Source organism: Pelobates fuscus, chromosome 12, assembly GCF_036172605.1.
Source record: "Pelobates fuscus isolate aPelFus1 chromosome 12, aPelFus1.pri, whole genome shotgun sequence".
Taxonomy (NCBI): Eukaryota; Metazoa; Chordata; class Amphibia; order Anura; family Pelobatidae; genus Pelobates; species Pelobates fuscus.
In genome coordinates this window covers 55,311,249-55,321,961 of record NC_086328.1, presented here as the reverse complement: position 1 = coordinate 55,321,961, position 10,713 = coordinate 55,311,249, and positions in this window count along the sequence as shown.

Below are 10,713 nucleotides of genomic sequence, written 5' to 3'. Positions count from 1 at the left end.
GAGCTAGTGGCACAGTCAGACAGCATGCATCAGCACCCGGGGTCAGCCCGACAGCACGCCAATCAACGCATGCTGTGTCCACCAGCAGAATGCCGTCATTGCAGAGCTCAGCAGTGTGGTATTTTTTATGTGTGTCTGCCTCTGACAACAGTGATGCCATTTGCAACCTGTGCCAAAAGAAACTGAGTCGTGGGAAGTCCAACACCCACCTAGGTACAACTGCTTTGCGTAGGCACATGATCTCACATCACAAACGCCTATGGGATCAACACATGAGTACAAGCAACACGCAAACTCAAAGCCGCCATCCTCCTCCTGGTCCAGCATCTTTAGCCACGTCAACCACTGCTGTCCTCCTTGACCCCTCTCAACCATCCACCACTCCGTCTCCCGCCTTGAGCAGTTCCCACTCATCTGCCCACAGTCAGGTGTCTGTCAAGGACATGTTTAAGCGTAAGAAGCCAATGTCAGAAAGTCACCCCCTTGCCCAGCGTCAGACAGCTGGCTTGTCCGAACTATTAGCCCATCAGCTTTTACCAAACAAGCTGGTGGAGTCTGAGGCGTTCAAAAAATTTGTAGCTATTGGGACACCGCAGTGGAAGGTACCCGGACGAAATTTCTTTTCACAAAAGGCAATCCCCAACCGGTACTCGATTGTGCAAAAGGAAGTAATGGCATGTCTGGCACACAGTGCATGGTCAGGGCAGGTATATCACCTACACTGCGCATTGGGTAAACCAGCTGACGGCTGCCAAGCATGGAATGCGTGGCTCTGCAGGGGAGTTGGTAACAACGCCACGACATGCAGGCAGGCCTGCTGCCACCTCCTCTATACTCCTCCTTCTCCATCCTCTTCCATAACCTCCTCAGCTGAGTCCTCTTCTGCTGCTGCGTCTTGCTCCACATCAACGGCACCCCCCCAGCTCCCCAGGTACTATTCCACATCCCGGATACGGCAGTGTCACGCCGTCTTGGGTTTGACTTGCTTGAAAGCAGAGAGTCACACTGGACAAGCACTCCTGTCCGCCCTGAACGCACAGGTAGAAAAGTGGCTGACTCCGCAGCAACTGGATATAGGCAAAGTGGTGTGTGACAACGGAAAAAATTTGATAGCGACATTGAAGTTGGGCAAGTTGACACATGTGCCGTGCATGGCACATGTGTGTAATCTGATCGTACAACGCTTTGTGCATAAGTACACAGGCTTACAGGACATCCTGAAGCAGGCTAGGAAGGTGTGTGGCCATTTCAGGCGTTCCTACACGGCCATGGCTCACTTTGCCGATATCCAGCGGCGAAACAACATGCCAGTGAGGCGCTTGATTTGCGACAGCCCTACACGTTGGAATTCAACACTCCTAATGTTCGACCGCCTGCTCCAACAAGAAAAAGATGTTAATGAATATTTGTATGACCGGGGTGCTAGGACAGCCTCTGGGGAGCTGGAAATTTTTTTACTGGACGCTCATGCGCAATGCCTGTAGGCTCATGCGTCCTTTTGAGGAGGTGACAAACCTAGTCAGTTGCACCAAAGGCACCATCAGCGACATCATACCATTTGTTTTCTTCCTGGAACGTGCCCTGCGAAGAGTGCTGGATCAGGCCGTAGATGAGCGTGAAGAGGAAGAGGAAGAGTTGTGGTCACCATCACCACCAGAAACAGCCTTATCAGCATCGCTTGCTGGACCTGCGGCAACGCTGGAAGAGGATTGTGAGGAAGAGGAGTCAGAGGAGGAACGTGGCTTTGAGGAGGAGGAGGAGGAGCAAGACCAAACACAACAGGCATCCCAGGGTGCTCGTTGTCACCTATCTGGTACCCGTGGTGTTGTACGTGGCTGGGGGGAAGAACATGCCTTGACATCAGTGAGGAGGAGGAGGAACGGGAAATGAGTAGCTCGGCATCCAACCTTGTGCAAATGGGGTCTTTCATGCTGTCCTGCCTGTTGAGGGACCCTCGTATAAAAAGGCTGAAGGAGAACGACCTGTACTGGGTGTCCACGCTACTAGATACCCCGGTATAAGCAGAAAGTGGCGGAAATGTTACCGAATTACAACAAGTCGGAAAGGATGCAGCATTTGCAAAATAAATTAAAAAGTATGCTTTACACAGCGTATAAGGGTGATGTCACAGCACAACGGGAATCTAACAGGGGAAGAGGTGGAAGTCATCCTCCTCCTCCCACGACCACGCCATATCTGCCAAGTGACCCTATGTAGGGGGTACAGTCTATATTCTGCTCTGTGTCAGTGTGTATCATGGTCTCTGAGGACAGGTGTCAATCCATATCTGCCAAGTGACCCTATGTAGGGGGAACAGTCCCTATTCTGCTCTGTGTCAGTGTGTATCAGGGATCCTTACGATAGGTGTCAATCTATATCTGCCAAGTGACCCTATGTAGGGGGAACAGTCCCTATTCTGCTCTGTGTCAGTGTGTATCAGGGATCCTTAGGATATGTGTCAATCCATATCTGCCAAGTGAGCCCATGTAGGGGGAACAGTCCCTATTCTGCTCTGTGTCAGTGTGTATCAGGGATCATTAGGATAGGTGTCAATCCATATCTGCCAAGTGACCCTATGTAGGGGGAACAGTCTCTATTCTGCTCTGTGTCAGTTTGTATCATGGTCTCTGAGGACAGGTGTAAATCCATATCTGCCAAGTGACCCTATGTAGGGGGAACAGTCCCTATTCTGCTCTGTGTAAGGAGGAGGAACGGGAAATGAGTAGCTCGGCATCCAACCTTTTGCAAACGGGGTCTTTCATGCTGTCGTGCCTGTTGAGGGACCCTCGTATAAAAAGGCTGAAGGAGAACGACCTGTACTGGGTGTCCACGCTACTAGATCCCCGGTATAAGCAGACAGTGGCGGAAATGTTACCGAATTACAAGTCGGAAAGGATGCAGCATTTGCAAAATAAATTAAAATGTATGCTTTACACAGCGTATAAGGGTGATGTCACAGTACAACGGGAATCTAAGAGGGGAAGAGGTGAAAGTCATCCTCCTCCTCCCAGGACCACGCCATATCTGCCAAGTGACCCTATGTAGGGGGAACAGTCTCTATTCTGCTCTGTGTCAGTGTGTATCAGGGATCCTTAGGATAGGTGTCAATCCATATTTGCCAAGTGACCCTATGTAGGGGGAACAGTCCCTATTCTGCTCTGTGTCAGTGTGTATCAGGGATCCTTAGGATAGGTGTCAATCCATATCTGCTAAGTGACCCTATGTAGGGGGAACAGTCCCTATTCTGCTCTGTGTCCGTGTGTATCAGGGGCTCTGAGGACAGGTGTCAATCCATGTGTCAAGGTGTCAATATGTCATATGTCAGGTGTCAATCCCTATTCATTGTGATTTAGGAATGTTAGGTGATTTCTGCCCTTTATGGATTAAAACCAGACTCTGCATCAACTGTGTAATTTTCCATGGGAGTTTTGCCATGGATCCCCCTCCGGCATGCCACAGTCCAGGTGTTAGTCCCCTTGAAACAACTTTTCCATCACTTTTGTGGTCAGAAAGAGTCCCTGTGGGTTTTAAAATTCGCCTGCCCATTGAAGTCAATGGCGGTTCGCCCGGTTCGCCCGGTTCGCCGGTTCGCGAATGTTTGCGGAAGTTCCCGTTCGCCAACCGAAAAATTTGTGTTCGCGACATCACTAGTTATGAATAAAATATGAAAATTTAGATTAAAGATACCACCTTTACAACTATTACATCAAGTTTGAACAATACCATATATAAAAATTGGAACACTGTTGCAAATGACACTACCTTATCAGAATGCTTTTGCTATACTCCTGAGTTAACCCCTTAAGACCGCAGGACGTACTATGCCGTCCTTATTTGGGCGGCTCTAAACGCCGCAGGACGGCATAGTACGTCCTGGGCGGTCTTCAGCCCCACATGGCCGGCGGAACATGGCCGCCCAGGCAGCCCCCCTGTGCCTGAGGGGCCGCGTTCTGCAGCTTCCGATCGCAGTGACAGGCTGTCACTGCGATCGGTATTTACCATGTGTCAGCCGATTTGAAATCGGCTGACACATGGAGCCGGCCGCATTCTTCTGCAGCAGATCGCGGTCGGGGGACATGCCTGGCCCCCCAGGCAGCCCCCCTGGGGTCAGTGACCGCGATCTGAACTGTCAGGCTGCAGTCTGATCACACTGACAGGCTGCCATAGCCTGTCAGTGCGATCAGTGTTACTATGTGTCAGCCCATTGGCTGACACATGTAACTGCAGCCATTAGCCCCCTACAGATCGCGGTGGGGGGCATGCCTGTACCTCCCAGGCATCCCCCTGTGGCCAATTACCGCGATCTGTAGGAGGTGATCACAGTGACAGCCAGTCACTGTGATCACTGTTAGTATGTGTCAGCCAATGATCTCAGATAACTGGCTGACACATTGTCTCTGCCCCTCTCCTCACCTCACTTCGATCTGAGAGAGAGAGGCAGAGAGATCGTGGTTTTTGCAGCTCCTGTGGAAAATGAAAGTTTAAATTTTTTTTTAAAGTTTTAAAATTTATATTTCATTTAACCCTTTCAGTGCTGATCGCAGCATATTACTGTGATCAACCTGATTAGGGTATTTATTTATTATAATTTTTTTGGATCAAAAAAAAATTATTTCTAATTTTTTTTGATCCTTTGTGTCAGTCGCAGCAACCCAAATCTCCATTACCCTTTCCCCGCTGCCATGATCACTATACTGTACAGTATATCTGCTGTACAGTACTGTATCAGTGATCACTGTGATCAGAGGGCTCTCTGATCAGACTGACTCTTTTTTAGGGTTATTTTTACAGATCAAAAAATAACCCTTTCAGTTTTAAAAACTTTTTTGGGTCAAAAAAATTATTTCTAATTTTTTTTGACCCTTTGTGTCAGTCACAGCAACCCAAATCTCCCTTAACCCTTTCCCCGCTGCCGTGATCACTAAACTGTACAGTTTATCTGCTGTACAGTACTGTATCAGTGATCACTGTGATCAGAGGGCTCTCTGATCAGACTGACTTTTTTTTAGGGTTATTTTTATAGATCTGAAAATAACCCTTTCAGTGTACTGATTGCAGCTGCCTATACTGTGATCAGTACATTTATATTATTTTTTGAGGGCGGGTAGTAGGTGTTAGGCAGGTAGATAATTAACTACCCACTTTAGTATATAAATTAATTAATTTGTCCCCCTAGAATGGCACGTCGCTACTCAGCCGAGGAGGCGTATGCCATTCTGGCAGGCAGTGATAGTGACACTCTGCAAGACAGTGACACTATCACTGCCTCTGACATTGAGCCTCTGAGTGAGACCTCAAGTGATGGTGCCCCACCACCACTCACAAGAGGACGCTCAGCAAGCCCAATGCCAGGCAGAGACTGGGTGCCTCCAAATATGATGGCCCCAGAAATACCGCCGTTCACTGTTACACCTGGCATCACTGTAACAGTGGACGACTGCAAGCCAATTCGTTTTTTTGAGCTCTTTATGTCAGACGATATATATTTGAGCTCATGGCTCAGCAAACGAATTTGTTTGCTATGCAGTATCTCTCTGCACATCCGGGGTCCCATCATGGTCGCAGGAATATGTGGAGACCCACGGATGTCGCAGAGATGAAGCGGTTTTGGGCTTTAACCCTAATGATGGGTATTGTAAAAAAGCCCAGTATCAGGTCCTACTGGAGCAAGCAACGTATCCTGGCTACACCTCTTTTCCCTGAGGTTATGTTGAGGGATCGCTACCTGCAACTGCTGCGATTCCTTCATTTTAATGATAACTCGCTGTGTCCCCCTAGAAACGACCCACTGTTTGACAGGCTATATAAAATTCGGCCCTTTATTCAACTCCTGTCAGACAAATTTTCTGAAAATTATGTCCCCGATAAAGATATTTCAATTGACGAGTCCCTTATGAAATTTAAAGGTCGACTGCTATTTAAGCAATATATTCCATCGAAGCGGTCCCGATATGGCGTTAAATTTTATAAATTATGTGAATCCTGTACTGGTTACACATGGGCGTTTCGCATTTACCAGGGGAAGGATAGCCATCTTGACCCACCAGGATGCCCTGATTCTGTGGGTACAAGTGGCAAGATTGTTTGGGATCTAATCCTTCCCTTGTTGAATAAGGGATATAGGCTATGGGTTGACAATTATTATACCAGTATAGAATTATTTAAAAAATTATATTGTTTTGAAACCCTAGCCTGTGGCACAGTGAGGAAGAATCGCAGGGGTTTCCCCCAAGCCCTGGCAAGTGGCAGAAGCAGTAGAGGTTCCTCTTCAGCTCTCCGCCAGGATGAGTTGCTTGCTCTTCGCTTCAGAGATAGGAAAGATGTATACATGCTGTCTACGATGCATGACGAAAGTACAGTGCCAGTGTCTGTGAGAGGTAGCACTGAGCATCTGGAAAAGCCGAAGTGCATTGTAGACTACAGCAAGTTTATGGGGGGAGTAGACTTGGCTGACCAATGCATACAGCCCTATCTGGTGAACCGAAAAACTAGGACCTGGTACAAGAAAATTGCAATCTACGTGAGCCAGATTGCAATTTTCAATGCCTATGTCCTCTATACAAAAGAGGTCATAGGTAGGCCCTGCCCTTTCCTCGAATTCACATTAAGCATTTTGTCCCGTATGTTATTTACCCAGCCCCCCAATCCCACTTTGGAATCAGGAGATCTCCAAAGACTTTGTGGCAAACACTTCCCTTCCCGAATCCCATCCACCCCTAGTAAAAAAGCTCCCCAAAAAAAGTGCCGTGTTTGCTACAAGAAAGGAGTCCGAAAGGACTCCAGTTTTTATTGTCCAACCTGCCCATCTCTACCCGCCCTCTGCATAACAGACTGTTTCAAAGTCTACCATACAGAGCTGAATTTCTGAATCACTCTGTATGGGACTTTGGCAGTTTGTTTGCTTGATTTACCTGGATTTCTGACCTCGGCTTGTCCTGACTACGCTTTGTTAGCTGCCTGTACCGACCCATTGGCTTGTTTTACCGACTACTCTGAATTCTGGATTCCCCTGACCTTGGCCTGTCCCTGTTTACGCTAGCCATTCTAGTGGCTAGTGGCTACACCAAATGTAGCGGAATGCAGTAAGCCTGTCCTGCAAAATGCCTGTGTGACTGTGTTCGTATAATTTTTCCCTATGTTGAAATTGCTGTTCGCCTGTTTATTATGTGAATTATATGTTATTCGGTAGTTTCCATCCGTACTATATACTTATGGAAACTACCGAACGGAGGGGCCACCCCGGAGAGAAGTGTGCCAGCAATTAAGGTTCACATTCTTTCCAAACCGCAAGTTAACCGGCTCATTAACATTGTATCTGGGTGGCCGCCATTCGGCATGCGTACACGTGGCGGCGGCCATCTTACGCATGAAAATCCCAGCGGTGTTTGGTCGTCGAGTGTCTGGAACTCAAATCGGACACTCAGACAATCAAACACCGCTGAGACCTCCAGAGCTCCGTAACTGCCGAACGGAGAGACATAACGAATCCCCATTCGGTAGTAATAAAGTACCGAATGAGGGAATCACTATCTAGGTGAATGCAAATGTGGATGGCAATTGTAAATGTCTATTTTAACTACCGAACGGAGACCGACCGCAGGGCCCATTCTCATGGAACCCTTTTCGGATACCAACCCGTGTGCGGTCGGTCAAACTTCACTTGCCTGTAACTGCCGAACCCCTGGTCCGATCTGGGTGAATTTTGGATATTATATTCACCCAGACCAGGGCTACCCAGCGGTACCCTGATATTAAAGATATATGATGGTTTAGGGGTACATCCAAGTTTGGGGTAAACTACTGTACAACTTAAGGGGATTATGACTCACTCTGAGGGGAGGAGATGTGTGGGAGGTAACAAGAATGGTATTGGTTACTGTCCTAATTACTGTAGTTCCCTCCCTTGCATGGGAGCAGGCTTTATAAGAAACCTTGGAATAAACGATAGTCAGTTCTACTCCTGAAACTGTGTGTCGTCCAGTTATTGGGAGTGCTGTGGGGATACTGCTGTACCGTTTTACCTGCTGGAAACTCTGCTGTGGATTTACTAATGACTTGTTCCTGAGCCTTCCTTGGATCTAAAGTGGAGAATAGCTGCGAGAAAACAGCTCTCCGCTACATTGGTTGGCAGCGCTGGGATCCAGACTCACAGAGGAACAAGGATTAATGGAGATTGACCTTTCTACGCTAAAAAGAACCACCTTGAAAGACCTTCTGGAAGCAAAAGGTGTCTCTGCCAGCAGCAAATCCAAAGCAACGCTTATCACCGAAGTAATGGCAGAATACAGAGCAGAGGAGGTCCAGGCCACGGAACAAAGACCTGAAACAGAACAGGAGGAGTTCCAAAGGCAATTACAATACAGACTGGCCTTCTATGGGGAAAACCCACCCACAGAGATCATCTCTAAAACCATGACAGAGGTGCAGGAATTTGTAAAGAGAAACAGGAGACCACAAACACCAGAAAGAGGCACCGCAGGAGCTATAACACAAGAGGGTAAGCCCAAAATTCCCTACCAAGCTTTTAAAACGTATGTGGAAGCAGAGGAGGATATAGATGCCTTCCTACAGGACTTTGAGAGACTATGTACACTGCATAACATACCAAGGGAAGAATGGGTACCCATATTAGCGGGACGGCTGTCAGGAAGGGCAGCGGAAGCCTACCGCACTGTACCAGATGTGGAAATTAGGAACTATAACCGGGTGAAAGAGATTATCTTGGCCCGGTATGCAATAACACCAGAGGCATACCGGAGACGTTTCAGGGAATTGAAAAAGGTGGACAAAGATTCACATGTGGAGTGGGCTTGCCGACTAGAAAGGGCAGCCCTTGGGTGGATGCAGTCGAGTAAAGCGAGGTCCATGGAGGACTTATTACAAATGCTGCTGTTGGAGCAGTTTTATGAGGGGATATCCTCTGAACTGCAGGAATGGGTGAGGGACCGTAACCCCACCACCCTCACCGAGGCTGCCAAAAAGGCAGATGACTTTATGGATGCTCGCAGACAAACCAAGACAGTGGGTAACAAACCGGCCATGCGGCCACTGGGGGTAAATTCATTTTCTCCTAACCCTCAACCCCCACCAAGATCCCTTCCTCCACCAGCACCAGCAGCAGCGCAGCCGAGATACCGCACACCTGCTTCTGTGCAATGCCACCGATGCCAGAGGTGGGGACATTACCAACGAGATTGTCCGCAGTCCAGGGAACGCAACACCTGGATCCGACCAGGGCCCCCACCACCACCACCGAGAGCAGCAGCACATCATTACCAGGATGAGGTACCACTTCCCTACAGCTCTGCCGTTCCAGTCACGACTGTGGAACAGTGGGAAGTGCTGCATGAGGCCAACCCCTTACAGGCACAGGCGGATAACCGCCAGCACCATAGGCAAACCGTATATCTGGAAGGGAAGCCTATGCAGGGGCTCAGAGACTCAGGAGCCACCATCACCCTGGTGCAAAGCCATTTGGTTCCAGATAAGGCCAAACTTAATAAGACTGTGGCTGTCAGGGTTGCAGGGGGAGCCGTGTATCGGCTAGACACAGCCAGGGTACATTTGCATTGGGGTGCGGGGTACGGGAATGTGGAAGTGGGACTAATGCCGCAATTACCTGCTGAGGTGGTCCTGGGGAATGACCTGGGCAAACTCACCTCCGCATTTGAACCACAACCTACTGAAGAAGCACACCCAGTAGTCACCAGGCAACAGGCCCGCACCCAACAAAACAACGCACTGCCGGAGGTCCAGACGCTTCTATGTTTGGATTGGGGGCAGTATTAAGCCAAGTCGGGGCCGATGGCGGAGAACATCCCGTGGCTTACATCAGTCGCAAACTTTTACCCCGGGAAGTAAGCTACGCCGCCATCGAGAAGGAATGCCTGGCTGTGGTGTGGGCCTTGAAGAAATTGCAACCCTATTTGTATGGACAGGCTTTTTCGCTGCTCACGGATCACAACCCGTTAGTCTGGCTGAACCGGGTGGCTGGGGACAATGCCAGGCTGCTGCGCTGGAGTTTGGCGCTACAGCCTTTTGACTTTAACATTCAATACCGCCCGGGTAAGCAAAACGGAAACGCCGACGGGTTGTCGCGACAAACTGATCTGGAGAAATGATCCGTGAGCACCCCGGTCATCCCCAAGCCGATCCGTGTGGGATCAGACTGTGTATGCCGGCTTGTGGGCAAGGGGGAGCAGTGTAGCGGAATGCAGTAAGCCTGTCCTGCAAAATGCCTGTGTGACTGTGTTCGTATAATTTTTCCCTATGTTGAAATTGCTGTTCGCCTGTTTATTATGTGAATTATATGTTATTCGGTAGTTTCCATCCGTACTATATACTTATGGAAACTACCGAACGGAGGGGCCACCCCGGAGAGAAGTGTGCCAGCAATTAAGGTTCACATTCTTTCCAAACCGCAAGTTAACCGGCTCATTAACATTGTATCTGGGTGGCCGCCATTCGGCATGCGTACACGTGGCGGCGGCCATCTTACGCATGAAAATCCCAGCGGTGTTTGGTCGTCGAGTGTCTGGAACTCAAATCGGACACTCAGACAATCAAACACCGCTGAGACCTCCAGAGCTCCGTAACTGCCGAACGGAGAGACATAACGAATCCCCATTCGGTAGTAATAAAGTACCGAATGAGGGAATCACTATCTAGGTGAATGCAAATGTGGATGGCAATTGTAAATGTCTATTTTAACTA